Source organism: Triturus cristatus, chromosome 11 (assembly GCF_964204655.1).
Source record: "Triturus cristatus chromosome 11, aTriCri1.1, whole genome shotgun sequence".
In the NCBI taxonomy this organism is placed as follows: Eukaryota; Metazoa; Chordata; class Amphibia; order Caudata; family Salamandridae; genus Triturus; species Triturus cristatus.
Genome location: NC_140594.1, coordinates 537,607,728 through 537,630,837, shown reverse-complemented (window position 1 = coordinate 537,630,837; position 23,110 = coordinate 537,607,728).

Sequence of the window (23,110 nt, the reverse complement as noted above, 5' to 3'; positions counted from 1 at the left end):
GCGTGGAGGCCTTGCTGCGCTGCTTCCCAGGAGAGAGAGGGAATCCCCAGCTGAGGGGTTCCCCTGTGATGCCGGCCGAAGCGGGTTCCCACCCCGCTTTATACTTTTAATTGGGAGGGAGCCTACCCCTCATGGCTGTTTTCGTGGCTATCTCGGTGGCGGGTGCCCACCCCGCGTTTCTCATTGATGGCGGGTGCCCACCCTGCTTATGTGGATATTTAGCTAGTGGGTGTCCACCCCACATGGTGCCGTATGCTTATCTGCAAGCGGGTGCCCACCCTACACTTTACCGAAGGAAGAATCACCGCTGCAGCCCGAGTCGCTGGTCGGGCGGAAGTCAGGCCACGAGATGCCTGACGGCGGGCGGGACTTCCGGTTTTGAAGAGGAAGTCTCGCGCACGCCGCAGCCACCCATGTCGGAGCCCCGGTCTGGAAGAGCAGACCGGGCGACGCGGAGAGAAGTCCTGGGCCCTAGAAGAGGACCCAGGTGAAGGACCATGCCGGAGCTGCCTTGCGTCCCAGCGGGGCTCCCTTGAGTGGCTGGGAGCCTCGGGAGCCCCGTGAGAAGCGCGAGGCGGGCGGCGTGTGCAGGAAGCCCCGGTCCCAGAAGAGGGACTGGGTGAAGAGAACAGCCCGGTGAGTGTGAAAGGGCTGTGGGGGGGGCTCTGCAAGAGACTACTGTGGCACATGGTAAAAGGCACGGTACCAGTAATGTTTAGAGTGGCCCCGGATGGCAGCGGGCCACTCCAAACATGTGGGCATTATTATTCTAAGAGCCCCGGGTGGCTCCAACACGGGGGCAAGTTTGTTAGTTATTTCAGAGCCCTGAGTGGTTCCAACACGTGGGCAAGTTTGTTCTTAGAGCCTAGATGGCTCCAACGTTTGGCGCATATTAATTTCAGGAGCCCCGTGTGGCTCCACAGTACTGGGGGACATGTTGTTTTTAGAGCCTAGGTGGCTCCAACGTTTTGACATTATTTCAAGGGCCATTGAGAGCCCATGCCTCATTTGACTTCCCCAGCTGCGCAGCACTTAGTGCCAGCTTTAGCGTTTAGGCCCTGTTCTTGTCCCCAGCAGCCCAGCAAGTAGTGGGCAGCTGCTACGTTTAGGTTCTGGCGCAGCCTGGACCCTAATGTGAGTTAGGTGTTATTGTGATTTATATACTGATGCATTGGGTGTTAGGAAATGTACTGTGTGTAGTATGTTTTGCGCACCCTGTGTTTTATACCTCTAGATATGATTGCTGCATAGGAGGTTGTTTTACCTGTTTAGGTTGATGTTAGGGAGGTAATACTTCCCTGTGTGATGTACGCCCCTAGTGTAATTATACTTAGATGGTAGGGTCTAATGCGTTAGACTTATGAGAAATTGCATAATGCTGTGATGGATGCAGGATAGGTTTTATACCTGATTCTATTATGATAATGCTGAGGTCATTATTGCGCCAGTAGTTACTGGTTGTGCTACAGTGATAATTTGTGTTACAGTTGGTATATGTTCTACATTTACAATTGGTGATTTGTGCTAATTCTGACAGTGGTCCATGTGGCCCTGTCTTGTGTAAATTTTCCCCTGTAAAATTCTGCCCAGTGCCAGTTGGCACAGTGTAAATTATGTGATTATCATCTAAGGTGTTTATTATAATACAAAGGCAATTTTTTATATGTAACCTTGTGTGGAGTTTCTTTTGTGGTGGGCCTAGGGTGTTGTTGCTGTGTGCGTGCGCAAACGCTTTACACATTGCCTCCGGGATAAGCCTGACTGCTCGTGCCAAGCTACCAAAGGGGTGAGTAGGGGTTATCTTTGGCGTATAACTCCCCAGCCCTGACTTAGAGTGGTGGTTTCTGCCTGGCTTTGGCGCAAGCCCTAGCCAACCAGAAATCCCATTTCTAACAGGGGCCCAGAAGGGAAAAAGGGCACAGATTATGGGGGTCACAGAAGGAGAAAATGGGCACAGAATCATGGGGGTCACAGAAGGAAAAACGGACACAGATCACAGGGGCACAGAAGGGAATAAGGGCACAGATTACGGGGGTCATAGAAGGAGGAAACAGGCACAGATCACGGGGGCACAGAAGGGGAAAACGGGCACAGATCACTGGGGACACAGAAGGGAAAAAGGGCACAGATTACGGGGGTCACAGAAGAAGAAAACCTGCCAGCTACGCCATGCTACTACTAGGTGTGGGTGACATTATACTATTTGCGACAAAGTGTCATACATAGTCGTTGAATATCACTCATAATAACGCTGAAATTGTGAAAATGTCACACATAGTAATCTGAAACCTTGGCAGCTATGCTGTGGGCTTGCCTGCGGTGCGCATTTGTACCGCTGAGAGGGAAGAGACCAGAGGCCCCTCACGGGACAACAGTGAATGGCTGGGTTGCTTTGGGGAGGCCACAATGTGACTTGGGTGGGCCTGGCTTGGCCCATCCTGCAGAGTCTGCCAGACCCGGGCTCTTCACAAACCAGTCATGCAGCGGGGATGGGCAGCCACAGGGCTCGTGAACCGGTAACAGGGCTGGCCACATATAGAGAGCGACATGGGACCCTGAGCCCCGGAGTGCCTGTTGGCCAATATTCTCATAGGGGCCTTTCTTTCTTGGTCGCAGCAGCCCTGGTGCTCCCCTACACTAGGATATCATGCCCCTGGAAATTGCATGGACTGCGGCCTCCCCCCCAGGGGTAAGACATTGAAAAAATCTGCTTAGCGGAGACAGTGCAACCCTGAAGCACTTCTAAGGCTCACACAGACACCACTCAAAATACTAGGCCTAAGACACGGGGCAAAGTAAATGCACTGCTAATACAGATATCGGATGGCAGTGGCAGCGCACCACGACAGGGGCCCCAATGCCTGAGCCCGAGGCATATCGCGCCGCCAGCCAACCCTTCCTAAGATAAAGCTGCAAGGACTCTCTTTTCCACACTTGGCTATAGCGTTATTTGATGTTACAGGAACTTTTTTACTAGTCACCAAAAAGGGCTTTACCTGCATTTCTTGGGGCTTTGCGTGGAAAGTACTGAGAACAATGAGGATCTATCTAGACTTTATTGTATAGACCAAAACTCTGTATAAAACCCCAACAGCATCCTTGCATATTAATGGCAATTTGTCCCTCACAATGTCTATATTTTGTCGTACCTAACTGGGCTTCTCACTCTCACCTGCATCAAATACTTTATATGGTACTTCGTAAACTACTTCCCCTAATTCCAAATTGAAAGCTTCTGTCAAAATAGTTGGTAATATAGATGACGGTGCCATCTTTTCATCTTCACTGAAACCTGTACTTGAAACCATTGAAAAAGCACCCATGGAATGTGGCTCAAAATTAGGCTACAGGTTAAACACAATGAAAACCCTGATTGTCACAGTAAGTGGAGATATCTAAGACAACCCTTGGCACAATATCTAGGAATTACTGTGTCCTCCAACTTCTGAGACTATTTTAAACAGAACTATTCTACTTTACTTTGATCTATAAAATCACAGGGGACGATTCACAGAACTAATCTGAGACAAAATCCTTAACTTTCTACTTCTGGTATTCACAGAAGGCACTTACGATTTTTGGCATCCACAGAAATCGCTTACGACTCCTAACTTTACGTCCGCAGTCGGGCCGGAATATCCGCACACGGACCGTACTCTCATCATCCGGACCGTACTCTCTAGCTAGAGCAATACTCTCCGGCTCGAGCCGGATAAAGTGTAATCAATGGGCTGGAATGCAATTTTTGCAAAAAGGAACATTAGGGATGTGTAATAAATGGTAGAGGAGGTCATAAAAAATAATTTGGGCAGGGAAAAGGGTATGGCCAGACACTACATCATAACCCAGAAATGTTTGCTCCTTTGCATCATGGTACATGCAGTGCACAATTTGCGCTCTTCTCAGTGTTGAGTGCGGTGTCAACACTACAGTCAACACTAAGGGGAGCGCCCTCTGTGTTGACTGTGGTTATGACACTACCATGATACAAAGGAGCAAAGGAGGCAAAGATTGGAGGCCCTTTTGCCCAGGAAACTAAAAACAGACTGGCTGAGTATTCAGCACTGCAACCCTGCATCTAATGCACATGTCTCGGCCATTGTAGTTTGGGAAATAGTGTGTGATTAAGATCAGTGAGAAGAAGCATACAGCGGCAACAAGCAGCATTGAGAAAGGGGGTGGAAGGATGGGTCAAGCAGAGAAGCAGAGTGGGGTTAGGGGTACCGGCAAACAACACTGGGACATTAATTTAAAAGAATCCTCTTACTTTGAAGTCAGGGAAAGTAAAGTAAACATGTGGCCTTGGAAAACAGCAGCTGACATTTGACCTCAGTCTTTGAATGCACAGCAAATGTGATGAGATAAGAACAGCATTTATAGGCCTATTTACAGAAACAGAGCTTGGAGCGAGTGAAAACATGGGTGCTCGTGTGAAGTAGTCTTTAACAAAGAAAAAAGTAGTTCCTGAAACAGTCCTTAAAATGGGAGCAGTGGATGGATAGTAGTAATTTGTCCATGATTTCACTGAGGGCTAAACACAGGAAGAGGCATGATACATGCATGCCATGGATGAATATAGAGAAATAATATGAGAGCGTTGATGGAGCTAGCAAATGGTAGCCATATGGGCAGGCTGAAGCCCACATATTGAATTCAGCAGTCTCTTCGAGACAGCACATGCCGACTGGACTAGAGATGGTGGTCTTCGCTCTACCACATTGACGGCACTCAGCGATAGTGTCTTGGACTTTTGCAGTACCTACTGTTTATTGTTGTTACACGCTGTTTCTGCAAGAAGGGATGGGGGTTCAGTGACTGTCTCCAAGGCCTCTAGCTTGAGGTGTGTAGACTTAAACCAGGCCATCAAGGCACAAGGACTGACCAGAGTTAATATTTCTGATGGCAATTTTGATGAAGTCCTAGGACATCAGCAGTGTTTTCCTTTCCTAGCTTAAGCATAACCCCAACCTATTTCTGGACACAATGCAAAGGCATGGTGCATCTATAAAACTTGTGCAAAAGATGATGCTGGCTATAATAGTACCGGCCCTGGCTTGTTGAAGGAACAGGCTGCCGGTCTGGTGCATATTTTTCCAAATATTTTCAAATATTTGGGCCCTTGTCTATGTTTTAGAACACATGCCCCTCATTGATGCAGCTTTCACCACCACCAAGCAGAGTATGGTTATGGGAGACAAGATTAGGGTACATACAGAGGATAGTGGGTTACAAAATCCTCTGTCCAGTGTAACACCAGTGTTGGGGTGACATCTAAACCAGATCGATGTGGCTGTCCAGCCCCAGAGGCAGACTTAACAGGGTCTTGGGCCTTTCTGTGGTTCTACATCTTTTAGTGCTTCCTGTCCTCTTTATTAAGTAATAGGGGGCAAGAACACTGGAGAATCTATGGGCAAGCTGAAGCCCACATATTGAATACAACATGTTTCTTCAAGCCAGAGCATGCGTTGTCTAGCTGAGACCAAAAAAACTAAAACAACAGAAACTTAATGTAGATCTATTATGTGCCACTTTAATGATTACATTTCCCTGTACAGTGCCCGCTGCATATTAGGACTCTTTTTGGTGCTCACGCTACTGTAATTTAATTGAATTATGGCACAAAGAGGAAGTAATTTTTCATAACTACTATTATTTTGCAGAACATCAGGACTGGTTTTAGCTAACTCAGTTCCCATTGTGCATGTGTTCTCTGCTCAGTACTATGTTGGGTTCAGAGACATTAACAACTACTAAGAACAATGAAGAACAAAGCATTTTAAAGCAGCATCCTTTAGCAAATTGTTCATCACAATAAGATCAGGGACACATATGCCAGTGGAGCAGTTGAGAATCCATCTTCCTATATGGTGGAACAATGTTCTTTGCTTTGAAATGTAATCATAAGGTTAAACACAATCTTCCAAAGTTTCCTGCCAGACAGTAGGGAGCAGGGCCCACTTTAGTGATTGTGGCACAATCTTTGCTAGTGCTCCCTAGTGACCACCTTGTCCACAGATTCCCTCAATACCACCCTCCACTGGGGCTCCTCATCTCTTCATAGCCCTTCTCTCACATGCCTTTCATTACTTTTACAGGGCTACTCATTCCAATGAAGGGAGTCCAAGGGCTTTACATAACACACATTTTACAGAGACAATTAATCATACATATGTAATGCATTCTATAAGAAATGTTACATAAGACCTTGAGGACTACAAGGTGTTGGAGTAACAAGTCATCGATCGTGGTAGGTATTATATTTTAAAAGTGCTGGTCTGGAAAAACACAAATTCAGAGGCAAAGTGTAAAGTATGTATGCAGCACCTAAACAGTGATAAAGTGAAAATGCAACACAAGAAAAATCAGAAACCAACTTAGGAAAATAGTGTAAATTGTAATAAAATGGCACCAGAACAAAAAAGAATCCAATCAGTAGAACTAAGGCTATTCAATTTTTAAGTTTTAAGTAGATCTAGCACCTAAAAGCACCACTTATGGTCATCTGATTGTGCTAGACTAGGGAAAAGTCACAAGTCCAGTCACCAGGGGAAAGTCACAAGTTCTGTGCTGAAAAAATTACCTTCTCAAAGTCTGGCTCAAAGAGTCCATTTCGCAATCGAGGTGGCCACGAGGAGCAGAGAGAGCAACATTGATGGTTGTTGCTGTAGCGCGAAGAGCTGGCCTGGCATAAAGGATAGTCGTCACTGCAAGACAAAGGACTGGTCTTGCGTCACAGACAGTCATTGCTGAAGCTTTATATTGGCGATCACTGCTTACCGTGGTTGCTGTAGTACAAAGTGCAGATGTCATGTTGGCTGTCGTAGCTGGCAGTTGCTGTAACGCAGTGAGTCTGGTTCATTGGAGCTTTGCATTGCCGATCATCATGGGTGGCAAAGCCTGGGCATGACGATTGCAGTCAAGAAGAGCCCACAACGTAAGGATTTCTCCTTTTCTTGAAGAGGCATGCACTGTGATGATAGCCAAGAGTCTAGGACATGGGGAGGCTCGTCTTTGGGGATCAGAGACTCACTCTAGCAGAGGCCAGCAGGGCTGAGGCAGGTCCAGTTGCAGCATGCCAGCTGAGCAGTTGCAGAGAGGCATCTGGAGCTTGTTGTGTCCCTGAAGCTCAGAAAAGGAGGTCAACAAACTACCTCTTGGAGTCACTCAGGTTAGCCTGGGCTGAAGGTGATCAGGTCAAGTCTTGTTTCGCAGATAGATCTCAAGTAGCAGCACAAGCCTTCTTCTGTAACTTCCACAAGTACAGGAGTGTTCTGATGCATGGCTCTGGAGGTCCATTATTTATACCTTGTACCATCATCAGTGTTTGGGGGACACCCTCCCCTACACGCACATCTGGAAAGTTCTTCCCCTTTCTTTGGCAATGCTCCAAACTGACTGGGGTGAAAAAGACAGGGCAGGCCTTTTGTCAGATTCCTTTGTGTCTGCAGGAGTCAAAGCCCATTGCAATGTAAGTGGGGCTGGGTACAGCTCCTCTCCAAGACTGTCCACACCTAAACTCCCTTTGTGCTACAGTTTGGAAGAAATACACAAACCCCAATAGCAGAGTCATTAACAGTCTTCTGACCTAGGACAGTGGCAGAAGGCACAAGTGGTTCAAACAATAGAATGCAAACATTTTAAAAGTTGCAGTTTCAGAATTGTTACTCAAAATTCAACTTCACCATTAACGAGTGTAAGCAGAATATCTTTATCTGCTCCCAATCCAAAGTTTTTTTATTTTTTTATTTGATTTAGTTACAAAAAAACAATACAGACACAAATTCTGGCTGAGTGTAGTATGACATCACAATACATACCTTTGTTGAAAGTAACACAGAGGCAGCACTACAATCAACAGGTGAATGGAGACTACAGTCGAGTGGCAAAATATAATAATCAACATATCTAGGGACCCAATCCTGGTCTCTTGTGCAAACAAGCTCGCCCTTCAATACATATCAGTTGTAGGTTACAGAAAGATTACGGAGGACGTTTGTACTCTCCCTCCTCTTGCCCTGTTTCCCTTCCCACTAAATACTTTTGGTATGGGCCCCAAAAACCGTTAGGTCAACTCTGGGGGGGAGTAGTTCACAATATATGTCAGACTGTGTGTTGCAATATATTATATCTGTATGCTAGTCGCTCATTGTCGTTATTGGGCCCCTAGGCCAGTGCAACGCAACACGTCGCTTAGCAAGCAATAGCCCCACCGCAACAAGTTTTCTAACACTTTTATCAACCTCTGTATCATAGCCCAGTAGAGCAAGCAATGGATCAGGTTCAAGTGGAAAACCCATAATAGCACCCAATGCACGGAATTTTGTTTTCTAATACTCTACAATCTTTGGGCAGTACAATGCAGTATGTATGTAATCAGCTTCTTGCTCATGACAGCATTGACTTTCCGCTGTGTCGCAGAGTCTGTAGTGATAAAGTCTCTCCGGTGTGTAACACACTTTGTTAATCTAGTTAAAGTAAATCAATCGATATCTACCATTCAGAGAAATGTGTTTAGTCATGTCACAGTGATGGAGCGTAGATGTTACTTGGCATCTATCTTTACTAATTCCTACCTGAAAAATCATTTACAACACTTTTTACTGGATGAGACATGTGAACCTATTTAGTCAAAAATATGAGTTCACACACTGCATTGTAAAAGCATGCAGAGTTTTAGACAATGATGATACGAAAATGTAAACCAAGTGAGAAAAACAAAAATGTCATGCACATGCATTTACGCGTTGTAAGAGAGATGAAAAAAAATGATATAGAGAGTTTTCGTAAATAACTATGCTCAAATGTCCATTAAAATGAGTGCATATATGCATAGTGGTACTAGAGAAATGTAGAAAAAGCTTTCAACAAAGAAAATTGACGTAGAATAATTATAGGCTTTTTGTAACGCATATGAAAAATAATACATGCACCTAAAAATGTCACGTTGAAAATTATGCTTTCATGGTAATGTTTTAATAATGACTAGAACAATTTTCTTTTTTTTAGTAGTGCTTAGTACTGAAATTTATTTTATGAAACAATCATAATTAAATTAATGAAGAAAATTAAATGTAATTGCAAATGTATGATCTTCAATAATATTAACACAACAGTGATTCAACTATTTTTCCATGTAGGCCTCAAAGCTTTTTTTTTCTTGAGCTAATGTAAAATTATGTGAGGCAGTCATCTAAGTCCTATGAGAACTTTCTGTAAAGCTTCACTTCTGTTTCTACCTAACAATGAACTCCCTTCTCACCAGAAGCGTATTCAATAGAACTGTAGCAAATATTGTTGCAAACCCAGGGGGCTGCTATTCCTACCTTTGGGCCGTGGCGGTGACAGTTTGCTCCTCTTCCTGGCGCAGTGTTTGGCTCCTTGCGTGTCCGGTCTCTCGCCGCCGCCTCCACATCTACTGCGGCCGCGGACCGGATACCGGACTCCATCTCCTAGAGTCCCTAGCGGCAGGAAGCCGCCGCCGCCGCCGCCGTCTTTCGCGCCAGGAGGCGCTTAAGTGACAGCTCCGATTCCGGCAGAGCGGGCTGCTATTCCTACCTTTGGGCCGTAGCGGTGACAGTTTGCTCCTCTTCCTGGCGCAGTGTTTGGCTCCTTGCGTGTCCGGTCTCTTGCCGCCGCCTCCACATCTACTGCGGCCGCGGACCGGATACCGGACTCCATCTCCCAGAGTCCCTAGCGGCAGGAAGCCGCCGCCGTCTTTCGCGCCAGGAGGCGCTTAAGTGACAGCTCTGATTCCCCCGTCGCGGGACGCGCGCGGGCGGCGCCGGGAGAAGCCCGGGACAAGGGCGGGACCGTCTGTGGCCGTCCGGGGCCGACCAGGCCGGGCAGGGCTCTCCCCTTGACACAAAGTGCTGGAAGTAAGTCGTTGCAGTCACAGTTCCTGGGTCATTGACATTGGTGTAAACATTGACTGCTGTTACATACTGTTCCATACTGATCCGTGTGGTACTGTGTGAAATGGCCGGAAAGGGGAAGCGCCCCATGGTCCCCTCTACAGTAGCAGGGACTATGGACCAATTTATTACTCGAGCTGTTTCGGTCTTGGAACACGAAATAGCCATCACTGAAAGACGCCTTTCGATAGATCCTTCACTCGCCAGGCGTTCATCCTTGGGCCCGCTAGCTCTTGTAAAATCACCAAGTATTTTTAGAGAGCAGCTGCGGGAGGAGGCACCACTACTCTCATCGTCTGATTCATCTCAGCCCTTGTCACCTCCATCTGGGAGGTCGACAGGTCTCGCAGTCATGGCGGATGTAGTGTCAGTAGAGGAAGTTGCATCTACACCTGTACCTATTGCCCCCCGCCCCCAGACTAGAGCAGGGGCTAGATCTATCACATTCGCTAGACCAGTCATACAGAAAAGGAAAAGGGGAGGGGTAATGGATGGTGGTAGACCAGCAAAAATACCCAAAGCACCTAAAAACACGGTACCTCTTGATACATCGAGCACTAGTCGCCCGTCCATGATTGACACTAGCATATACGATCCTCCTCTATTTGATACTAGCAGCATAGTCCCCCAGTTAGAACGTATCGTTCGATCCTTAATCACCCCATTAGTGGAAAGGATCGAAATGGTTGTAACAAAAGTAGACAAACTGGAACAATCTATTCTTGATAACTTTTGCTCGCAAACCCAGGGAAAGGCACCTGGGAACGGATTGACTATGGACAAATACAAGTACCTCCTACTTCCGTGGATGTCACAAAATGCTAACTAAATGGAACTTGATTAACTTTAATGAAACTTCCATAAAAGGATTATTTTATTAATTCGGAATTGTATGATTTACTGATCACCCGATGACAGTCCACTGTGAGTGACCAATGGAACCCCATAGACGGATGAAATGGATACGTTAAGGGGTGTTAACCTGGAACATTTGGAGTGTAATTTCCCCATCCGGGGAGGAGACAGGGCTGGCTGTCATTCATCTTTTCTGCCTGGCATGCTGTCAGACTGACTCTTGATTTCTATTATCCGTTATATGTTCCTTTCTACTCGCTCTCTGTGGAATAGACTCTAATAAACTGAACTTTATTCAAACAACGACTCCAAATCCTGTACTTTGCTAGCTGGCAAAGGTGTGCGAGAAATAACCTTTCGGCTGAGAGGTCATTTGACTCCTGCTGTGGCATGCAGTGCTGTAGCTTGGACTTGAACTGAATCACCTGAAGACAAACCTGAAGCGAACTGCCTTGCTTTGGTTTGTATGATTAATAACTGAATCTGTATTTTTTCCGGTGCTTGCTAATGGCTAAATTGTGCTGCTGAGGATGGCCTGTGCTAAAATGTGTGATTACTTGCATTAACAAATTGTCATTAAATCTGCTTTTGAAATATATTCCTGTTCTGTCTGTGAAATATGAGGCATTATATAAATGTTTTTCCTGAATTATCTTTATTGAGTCTATCTCATTATTTTAGTCATATCTATTGTCTTAAGGAGTCTATATGTGTGGCTAAGCAAGGTTTTGTTTCAGGTTTGAGAAGATTATGGTCACGCTAACAATTATCTATTCCAGGTCCTCAAAAAATAATTGTTTACATCTTCTGAGTATTCTAGTCCCTATCAGCTCAACAAAAAGATCCATCAGAGGACCTAAGTCATAGAAATGGAGAGTAAAGAGTAAAAGTTATTATAAAATTAGGATGTGTTAGCAAATTGGCCTAGTGTTATTGATTTATTGTGAGTGGTTAGAAAAATTTGGTAAGCTTTACGCTGCATCAACAGCAATACTGCCAGCATTCATCATCCATAGCTCTATCAAGCTCTCTCTGCCAATCTAGGCGTGCCTTCATTAAGTGTGACCTCCTAGACTCTTGTGCAAATCCATATATTTTGTTGATATCCATATGTTCTAGTCATCAATTTAGTGGGGGCAGCATTCTGTATTAAAAATGAAAGCACTGGCAAATAAGGGGGTTCCTGCATGTCCTCTACTAGCAGATCATGCAAGGCGAGTCGGGCTCTGTAATATTGAAAACAGGTATGAGTCGCAGACTCACAATTTCCATCTACTATAGGTTTTCAAATGCATACGGCTCCATCATGAAATAAATCACCCATCTTGGTTATTCTCAATGTGTGTAGGGCCTGGGCAATATCTCTCTCTCTTCCCACAGGAACCATGTACACCATTCCAGCAGCACTTGTGGGGAGTACAACAAGGATCCCGTTTGTTTCTCCAGTAAGCTCCTCCAAGCATGTGTTGTGGAATTTAAAGAAATGTGCTGTTACCACATTAGAAATGGGATTTCTGGTTGGCTAGTGCTTGCGCCAAAGCCAGGCAGAAACCACCACTCTAGTCAGGGCAAGGGAGTTACACGCTGAAGATAACCCCTGCTCACCCCCTTGGTAGCTTGGCACGAGCAGTCAGGCTTATCCCAGAGGCAGTGTGTAAAGCGTTTGCGCAACACACACACAGCAGCAACATACTAGGCACACCACAGGAGGAATTCCACACAAGGTTATATATAAAAATAGCCTTTGTTTTGTCATAAACACATTAAAATAGTAATCACACAATATACACTGTGCTAACTGGCACTAGGCAATATTTACAGGGGATTATATACACATGACAGGGCCAATTGGACCACTGTCAAAACCATCACAAGCACAAATAGTAAATGTAGAAAATAACCAGTAATGACTGGCGAAATACAGTACTCAGCATTATATCCTGCAACATAAATCATATTATTCAATCAGTATCACATCAGGAGTAAAATAAATTATGCTCCAACCTCGTAAGCCTAAATATATTAGACCACAACCTCCTAATCATAAATCACATTAGAGGCATAACTCACAGTAGAGAATAACCTCACAAGCATAAACCACAGTATGCAAATAACCTCATAATCATAAACCACATTAGAGGCATAAATCAGGGTGCATAAATCACATTTCCTGCACACCACATAAATCACATTTAGGGCCTGGTGCCCTATCAACCTAACACAGTCCCCCATGGCCACCTGGCCTTCTTAGAGGCCTCAAATGCCCTATGTACATAATGTCGGGGCTTGGGCTGCCAATGCAGCAAAATCAAATGTTGCAGCTGCCACTAATTGCTGTGCAGCTGCGATGACGACTAGGCATGGGCACTCACTGTGCCCTCTGGGTTGATCCCCGCTGGGACTCTCTAAAACAAATGTGCAAACGTCGCAGTTGCCCACTACAGAGGCGCAACTGGGAAATACCCAAAGAGGCCCTGCTCTGGGCTCTCTACACAAAAATGCGCCACATTGCAGCTACCCACTGTCAGGCGGGGCAGCTGTGATAATGTCCCAAAAAGAGGCCCAGCACCACTGTGCCCTCTGGACCCCCACGGGGCTCTAAAAATAAATATACCCCATCGTTGGAGCGGCCCGCTCTCTGGCGTGACCGCTCAGGAACTAGAACTGGCACTGTGCCTCGATCGGCACAAACAATGGACAATGGAGAAGCCCCCACTCACCAGGGCTGCGGGGGAACTCCTCCTCTGGTGCTCTTCTCCTCTTTTTTCACTCCACACGGCGGCTGTAGGCAGTGTGCATCAGGAGAGCCCCCACTCCTCTGGGGCTCTCTCCTCACTTGTGGTCTCGCTCTCCTCTCGCGCTCGGCGGCCTCACTGGCGGCTCACCCACAGGCAGGGTAGGCTCCTGCCTCTTCAGCAGGCTCGTCTGTTTCTGGCCAAAGGCTCCGCTCCAAGCCAGGCAGATGCGCCTGGCTTCCGGCGCTGAATCGTGCCACAGCGGTGATTCCCAACAGTAGAACGCTGTGTGGGCTCCCGCTAAAACAAACAATGTGGGGTGGGCACCCGAAAGGGCACCATAGAAGCGGGGTGGGCTCCTGCTAGCAAAATAAAAGCATAAGTGGGGTGGGCACCCGCAATTTAAATATTCAATAAGTGGGGTGGGCTCCCGCTCGGTATGCAAAGTATGCGGGGTGGGCACCCGCTCCACGGCATCACTGGGAGGGGGATCCCCACGTCGGGATTCCCTCCAAACCAGTTGTAGCTTCGGTGCCGCAAGGCCCACACGCTCTTCTCCTAATTAAAATATAGCGCTCACGAGGCGCTAGATGCAGCAAAAGTTTTTAAGGTCCTGGAGGATTTAAAAGGAAAGCGCTCACAGGGCGCATGAGTCTTCCAGGGTCCATGGGGCATAGATGGGCCCAGGGAGGCCAGCACACAGGGCCCTCCAGCAGGGAGACAAGCCCCCATGGTGGTTCCTTCTGGGCCCCAGCAGCAGCCAGCCCCCATAGGTCCAGGAACAGCACACATTCCATGGGGTCACAGCCCGCTACATTTATATCACACAGTCCATTGTCTGCAGTACAGGGCTTGGGGGAACCAGATGCAACTGATTCAGGGGTAATTGGAGCACTTTGTTTACCAGGCTCCTCTTCCCCTTTGTCAGGTGGGGGCTCAGTGATCAGACACACCACAGGGGGCGGAGCCAGCAATGTACAGGCTAGGCACAGACCTATTCAGGGTCAGGGGATTACTCCTCCCATTACTCCCAATGCAGATGTCCCATTCAGCCTAGTGCTGACTCACCCTCACCTCCCAGCCCCTGTCACTCAAAAGCTAGACATGCAATTCACATCAGGCAGGCAGACACATTGCAAACAGAAATGCCAACCTCTAAAAGGGGCATTTCTAAAATAGTTATAATTAATCTGCGCACACCATTGCGCAGCATTTATTATGACAATTCCAAATATACTAAACTTGACCACGCTTCTCCTCTCAGATCAGGAATTACCACTGAAACACTTATCAGGGAATCCCCAATGCATTACTATGGGAGGGCAGCCCCACAGTATTGAGAAACCAAAATGGCTGTTTGTCACTACCAGGACATGTCACACACTTAAGGTACATGTCCTATCTTCTACGTACAATGCACCCTGCCCATAGGGCTCACTAGGGCCTACTTTAGGGGTGACTGACATGTAGTAAAAGGGGGGACACAGACATGGCACACACTTTAAATGCCAAGTCTCAGCGGCAGTGACACTGCGCGCACAGGCCCTGCAGTGGCAGAGGCCTGAGATAGGTTTGCAAGGCTACCTTGGTGGGTGGCGCAATCAGTGCTGCAAGCCCACCAGTAGCATTTAATTTACCAGCCCTGGGTATTTGAGATACAACTTTACAAGGGACTGACAGGCAAATTAATTAGGCCAAACAGGTGTAGACCAACCTTACCATATTCAACACAGAGGGCACACGCACTTTATGCTGAACAGCAGTGCTAAAGTGCCCAGAGTCCTAAAACCACCAACAGCATGTCAGACAAAAGTCTAGGAGAAAGGCAAAAAGTTTAGGGATGACCCTGCAAAAAGGGCCAAGTTCAACACTCAATGTGTGTAGGGTCTGGGCAATTTCTCTCTCTCTTCCCACTGGGAACCATGTACACCATTACAGAAGCACTTGTGGGGAGTACAACAAGGATCCCGTTAGTTTCTCCAGTAAGCTCCGCCAAGCATGTGTTGTGGAATTTAAAGAATCAAATGTGCTGTTACCACAGTGGGTCACTAAAAAATGCCTGAGGAAGCGTGCTGGGATCAGCAGCATCCCTCTCAATTTGTAAATGTGGCAGTTCTTGTGGGTCATGTAGCCAATAATGTGCAAATGAGCTCTGTGCATCTCCATGGTACAATTCGAGGTCTGGTGTATTTAACCCACCCATATTGTAAGGCAAGGTAAGGACTTCCCACCTAACTCTTGGCTGTTTGCTAGCCCAAGCCAATTTAATCAGTAAAGAGTGTAGGGTCTGCGAAAGAAGCATTGGGATATTCTGAAACAAATACAGGAATCTGCAGAGCACAACCATCTTCAGAAGAGAGATGCATCCTATTAAGGATAAGGGTAATTTAATCCAGCGAGCCACATCATCCTCAAAGGGCCAAGTATGATGTCGGTCAGAGTTGCCTCTGACCGACACCATCTCGGACTCAGGACTGACCGACCTGAGGTCAGCGGCTCCAACCGCCTGATTACGATGCGACAATCACTGTTCGGTCGGATTCCCACTGTTCTCAATGAGAGCTTGTGTTACAGCCGTAATCTAGGCTGCTATAGAGAAATGAGGGAGTGTAAAACCCTGCACCCAGTGTCGGCGAAAACACAGTCCATAGGGGATTGGTGTGCGGTTCCAACCAACTTGAATACTCTGAGCACCGGTCAGAATGACCGGCCAGTTTACATTCTGACCGCCGACATCATAATCAAGCAGTCGGACCGCATACCGACCGAGTCGGTTGGAAAGTCTCCAAACGCATTGGAAAGCATCCGTCTAGTGGTCGAATGTTTTCCGACCAACATCGTAATAAGCCCCCTCATTTGTGAATTATTTTCCCCAAAATTTTCTAGCATTACTATAGCTGGGTGTGGGTGAATTTGTACGCCTAGATATTGCACAGAATCTCTTTTCTACTGTAAAGGGAATTCTAATTCCACAGGGGTCCTGGATGGAATCAGGGGGAAAATAATGGACTTCTCTTAATTCACTCTGAGGCCCAATAATCTACCTAATCTAACTACATCTGTGAGAATAGGCGTAAACTGTCTCTCTGGGTCACAAACAGACAGCAGTGTGTCACCTGAATGTACCAAAATAATTAGGGGATAGCCCAGGAAGCGCGACCCCCTGTGTCCATGATACTCTTTCAAGCCCCATGCCAAGGGCTCAGCCACTAATGCATATAACAGGAGCAACAATGGGCATCGCTGTCAAGTCGCCCTAGTAATCATGATAGGGGAAGTGACAATGTTGCCTACACAAACCCTGGCCATGGGGGCTGTATATGAAACAGTAATCAAGCGCAGGAACACTCCGCCCACTCAAGTTTGGCGAAGCACTGCCCTCATGAATGTCTACTCTACAGATTCAAACGCCTTTTTGGCATCCAAAACACTCCTGCAGCTCTAACAACTGGGTTTACACATTGAATAACACCAAAAACCGTTCTAAGGTCATATGTTATACTACAACATGAGACAAATCCCGCCTGTTTCGGGCGAACCACCACTCGCACTATTGAAGCCAGTCAGTTCACCAAGACCTTGTCAAACAACTTGGTGTCGACATTCAACAGTGACAAAGGTCTGTAAGAGGAGTAGTTGTTAGGTGGTTTGTCTGGTTTTTAAGAGGGTCACAATCAGAGCTTCTGTCATTGAAGGGGGCATCATGTCCATGCCAACAATTTCCTCATAGAGTTTGACCAGATGGGGTATAAGTAATTCTTGGTAAATCTTGTTAAAGGTCACCGTGAGCCCGTTGATGCCAGGAGCTCTACCAACTCACATAGTCTTAAGAGCTGTATGAATCACCGCAGGGTTAAGGGGGGACATAAGATGTTCTCTATGTTCATTGGTTAGCCATGTCACATTTATATGCTTAAAGTAGTCAGAAATGGCATCATCCTATGAAGATATACATGAGCTATAGAGGTCGGCATAATATCTACGGAACCTATCAGCTATATGTTCTGCATCGTACAGTGGTTGTCCTTTCTCATCCTGAATTTCACCATTACCCCTGCTTCTCTATTATGGTGCAACAGGGTAGCTCCCGGACATTCTCCCTATCCATAAACTCTAGCAGTTTCATATTTGCCAAGGCGTTTAACCTCACTATCGGCCGTGTCATAGTATTCTCCAAGTTTCACCTTAATGTCTTCTAGTATTTTGATGGCTGATGTTCTAACTCCATTTGAGCTATTTCCCTTTCCAGTCTCGACAACCTATCTCTCAAGGACCGGAGTACTCCTGCATGCTTGGAGATTGTTACACCTCTAATAAATACCTTGAAGGCTTCCCACACTGAAGTGTGCTACTTACTGTGTCAATATTGTCAGTATAAAACTCCTCTATTGCTTGTGCAAATTCTGCCCCGAAGGAAGAGTCTAGTAAGGAATATGGGGGGAATCTCCAACTGAATGGTTCGGATTTCTGGGTGTAAAGCTCTAGGTATAACAGTACCGGAGTATGATCTGAGTAGGTTATTGGGAGCGAATCACACTTAATAAAGCGGAAAGCTAAACTTTTAGACATCAATCAAAATCTGAGTATGAATATCATGGGCAGCAGAATAGTGTGTGAACCCTCAACCATCAGGGAAACGATGCCTCCATATGAAGAGCAGACCCAACTGATTGGCTATACTAGCAATCGACCCCACGGAAGCTGAGGGATGGCGTGAAGAGCCCCTTGAACGACCATAAGAAGGATCTCAAATGCAATTAAAATCTCCCCTCCCCCAGATTTGTACTAAGTCACCCCACAGGAAGAGACGAGCACCAAAAGCATGGTCAAATTGCAGATTATCATAATTGGGGCCATAGACGATAACAAGCCGGTTACAAGCCTTGCAGCCAGACCCTCTTTGTGGCAAACAGCAATTATGAACCTGCCACCCGGGTCCGTGCATACTTCTTGCAGATGTTATATCAGATTTATTGTTAACCCATACAAGAACACCCCATGCATGAGAGGTGAACCCCACCGAGCAATAATGTCCCTGAAACCTGCATTGTGTAAGGATGCCACTGTAGGGGTCAAAATGTGTCTCGTGCAGCAGTGTGTGTGATATCTGCATGATGTCTCTTAAGGTATGCCACTACTTTACAAACCTTTCTATGATCATTAGGACTGTCACCTTCCATGTTAGGAACCTGACCCTATGGTGGACAGGTTGGTCTATCTCAGTTTGTTCCAATTCACCCATACTACTCTGTGTATTTTCGATCGTAGATATTGCCTTACCAGCCAGCTTCAATTTTCATTTTTCGATGAGTGCTTAAGTACAAAACTTCTAACAAAATGCCCTCTCGTGCTATGCAAACCCAAACTTAGCTTAGCAAAATTATGACCCACCGAGGGGGGAAGCGATGAGGGCGCTCAGCTACGAAAATGTCTGAAAAGATATCTTTTTCCAGCAGCATGATTTGGAGTTTCTCTACATATTTTTTCATATTGGTAATGTTGGTTGACTCTGCTACATCCACAATTCTTACATAGTTTCACCTTGAGTGTGCCTCCAAATCTTCGACTTTGGCCTGCAATCTGTGGAGCACTTTATCTATTAGGTGTGCATTACTGACCCACCATTTAATGTGTCCTCTGCATCAGAGAGCGTCTTCTCAACCATATCTACGCGTTCCATGTGTTTATCCAACCTCTCTGTCATTCTGTCCATTCTGAAGGAGAGAGCATCAATTTCCCTATCTATTTTTGTCAAACTGCATTGCAGCACCGCAAGTATATGTTTTAGGTCTGAGTCCACGACAGGGTCATTGGACTCTGAATCGGATTCAGAAGCATTCTTGTCTGGCTCCTCTTGTCTCGGGGTTCTGCGTGGTTCGAACTGGAGCTTGGATTGTGACCTTTCAGTTTTACCCATACTGTAGGTTATCAGATCTGTTTCAAAGTATGCTGACAACTGGAAGGATAGGCGTTGTACATTCCATCTCTCCTAGCACTCTAATTCAATAAGACACTATGGAGGCAGTAATTTATTGTAGCAGTATCTTTGATGTGTTCTGTCTTAGCAAAGTCTGTGAAAATAAGGGCGCCGGGCCGCTGTTGGAGCTGAGAGTGGCAATGCAGAAGAACACAGGCCGTTTTTGGCTAAAATAGACAGCTCAGGCATCCCTCCAATAGCCCTGTACCGGCCAGTGTAGACATCCTTCTGTATAGTATGGTCCAAAAGATTCAGGTGTACAGCTTAAAAAGGCAATGTGTTTACTAGTATGGGATCAGTGCAAGAGGCGGGCCTAAATATGGAGTCGTACTAAGGAGACGCCTTGGTAGCGGCCTAGGCATCCCCCTAGCTAGCGGATCCACTGTCACCTCACCTCAACATTGAAATGGCCCATGACTGCACTTCTGGACCAGGCTGTGGCCCCGTCCACAGCAGAGTATTTCCTGGCACAGCAGGGCCTCCAGGCACCAACTCTGCGCGGCCTGCCAGGCCCACACCACTCCTCACAGCTCCAGGCGACAGCAGCTCATGCTACCAAGCAAGCGGCAAGGCCTCTGCACCCTCTGAGTAGGGCTGCGGTCCTCAAGGCTACTCCCCAGCCATGAAACACTGCTGGTTGCATCCCGGAAACTAACAGTGGCCCAGTGACACACCAGGAATGCAGGCCCCTCCGGGCACGTCTCACAAGGTAGTCCTCCCTCTCACTTTGCAGCTCAGTTGTCGGTCGAAAATTCCCATTGGCTTGTCTGTCATCAAGGCCCAGGATAGCAGGCAAGATGTTTTAAATTATATTTCGGCAATGGGCGTCAGGATGATGTTGGATTATACACTGGGCTCACAAGCTCCTCTAAATTGCAGCTATCTTGGAGCCAGGCAAGCTCCGCCACCCTCCCATCCAAAGTTTCACTTTTTAAGTGAAAGAAGGTAACTCAGTGTTAGTCAATTGGAGCGATATGCCTTACAGCAGTGAAAAATGACTTCAGGAGTTTTTTACTACCAGGTCATGTAAAAATTAGATACACGTCTTACTTTTTCAATGCAAACACCCTGCCCTATGAGCCTTTAGGGTTTACCTTAGGGCTGACTTATAAGTATTAAAAAGCGAGGTTTAGGTAGACCTGGCAAAAAGTTTATTTTTCAAGGTCGAATTGGCTGTTTAAAACTACACTACAGGCTGCAGTGGCAGTCTTGAGACATATTTTAAAAGGCTACTTTAGTGGGCACAATGTGTGCTGCAGCCTATTAGTAGCATTTAATGTACATGCCCTTGTTACCTGTAGTACTACTTACTAGGGACTTACAAGTAGATTAAATGTACCTATCAGGCATATGCCAATTGTACCATATTTTAGAGAGAGATTCAGCCATAGAGGGCAAACATATTGGGGGGATCGTGCAAAAAAGGCCAGGTCCAACAACTGGTTTCTTTCCTTGACACCAAAAAATTGAGCTTTTAAAACCTAATGTCATTTTGACAACATAAAATATAGGAACATGAAAACTCGTTATATGAACAAGACATGAATTAGTTATATTAATAAATTTTCTGTGGCTGTAATTGGGCTCCAGCTACATTTTGGGTGTTTCATAACAACATCCACTACATTTACTAACGATTCCATGGCTGGCATGGACTATGAATCCATTTTATTGAATAATAATTTTCTAACTGAATTATTAAACAGAGTTCGATTTTGCCTTGCCTTTGGCTTTGATGAATAATTGAAATACAGGCAGTGGACACTCACTATTGAAGACTGCTTTAATTTTAAATTATATAACGTAAAATGTGTTAATGAATCAGAAATACAACTTAAGTGCAAAGCCAACATATTAAGTTCTATTTTAATGCAATGATCTCTACATTCACACTAATGCTGTTGCTTCCTATTTTTCCATTCTTTCCTTGCATTGGTTTTGTGAATAATATATGCCTACCTGTTATTCTGACGGCTCCGGAAACAATTTCGAAGTTTGCATTTAATTTATTAAGCGCTATTGACGTGACCTCTACGTGGGCTTCATGTCAAGAACGCTCTCAGCTAAGCACTGTGAACGTGACCATCATGTCAAAGCATCCAGGATTGGCCGTCCCTCTGATGCTGACACCAGAGCGATTTCCGTTTTTTAGGTCTCGCCTAGCGACGCATCGCATGCGCGCTGATCACCTTGGCCAGATCTATTGTTGTCGGTTTCTTGGCCGAAGTGGGACAAGACATCAGCCACGGCCCGTGGAGGGAGTTCCGTGGGGCGGAAAGGCGGGGCGGGGCGGGGTGGGGAGGGGCAGGGTGGGGTTTCTAAAAACCGGAATATGGATAATTGCAGGTAAGTAAACAATAAAATAAATAAAACGAATTTCGTTGCGTGCCCTGCATCGCAAAATGCGAGGCAGCGCACGCTACGAAATTCGTTTTATTTATTTTATTGTTTACTTACCTGTAATTATCCATATTCCGGTTTTTAGAACCCCCCACCCTGCCCCTCCCCCGCCCCGCCTTTCCGCCCCACAGAACTCGCTCCATGGGCCGCGGCTGCAAGACATGTGAGCGCCTGGACAGGCAATGTGCACGTGCCTGGACTCCTCTTTGCCGTGCCTCCACGCGCCCGGACAGGAGATGTGCACGCGTTTGCTCTGTGGGCACAACGCTTCGGCAGGCTTTCACTTTCGCCTTACTACTCTTCTTTCAGCTCAGCTGTTCCAGTTGCCCTCACCCTCTGTTACCTTTTAAAAGAGAGCAGACCCATCCAAGTCAGGGTCAAAGCCATGGAATGCAGATAGGAATGGGGGGGCATAGGAGATGCGTACAGCTTACAGTATTTGTTAATGGACTGACAGTTCACTTCGCGACTACTCCCCGAAATCACCCAAATAACACCCAGTAACAGAGACACTTGGTTTACATAGCATAAGAAGTTATAGGGCTCTAGCATAATGGCACTCCCCTCCCAAAAAATGAGGATATCTTGGTGTGCTCAAAGGCGGGCGCACACAGTTCCCCTCCCACTGCCCATCTAAGAGGCGGAGGGGTTGCTTTTCCCAGCTCACATATGTATTCCATTAGAGGGGTTGGACAGGCGAAGGGCCGAACTTAAGAGGAATATGGGCCAACCAGGTGGGTATTCCGTTCATCCTGACAGAACGCCATTACATTCTACTATGAAGGACAGCTAAATGAGGCACTCAGGACACTAATAATGGCTTACATTTATATGGCGCTTCATACTGCACTTCTGCCTTTCTAAGTGCTGTAAATCGAAGGTGTTACTGCTACACATCACAACGATACTAAATTTCCTGAGATTGGGAGGATGAAAGGCCTTGCAGGGATTCGAACGGGTGACCTGCACATCACTGCATTTGCAGCAGCAAGCAACGCCTTAATGAGCCTTCCAGCCAGCTGTGTAGAAGTCTATTGAAGCAGAGCTGATTAATCAGCCATGTTTAGGTTTGCAGGTGGGGTGTTCTGGGCCGGCTGGTAGGTTGTGATGTAATGTAACTGTTACTCATATACATGTAAAGCGCTCCAATACCTCCGTATTTAAAGCTGCAAAAAAAAAAAAATAATAATCTTGCCCGTGTTTTACATAAGAGTTCGGAGCTACAGTATGTC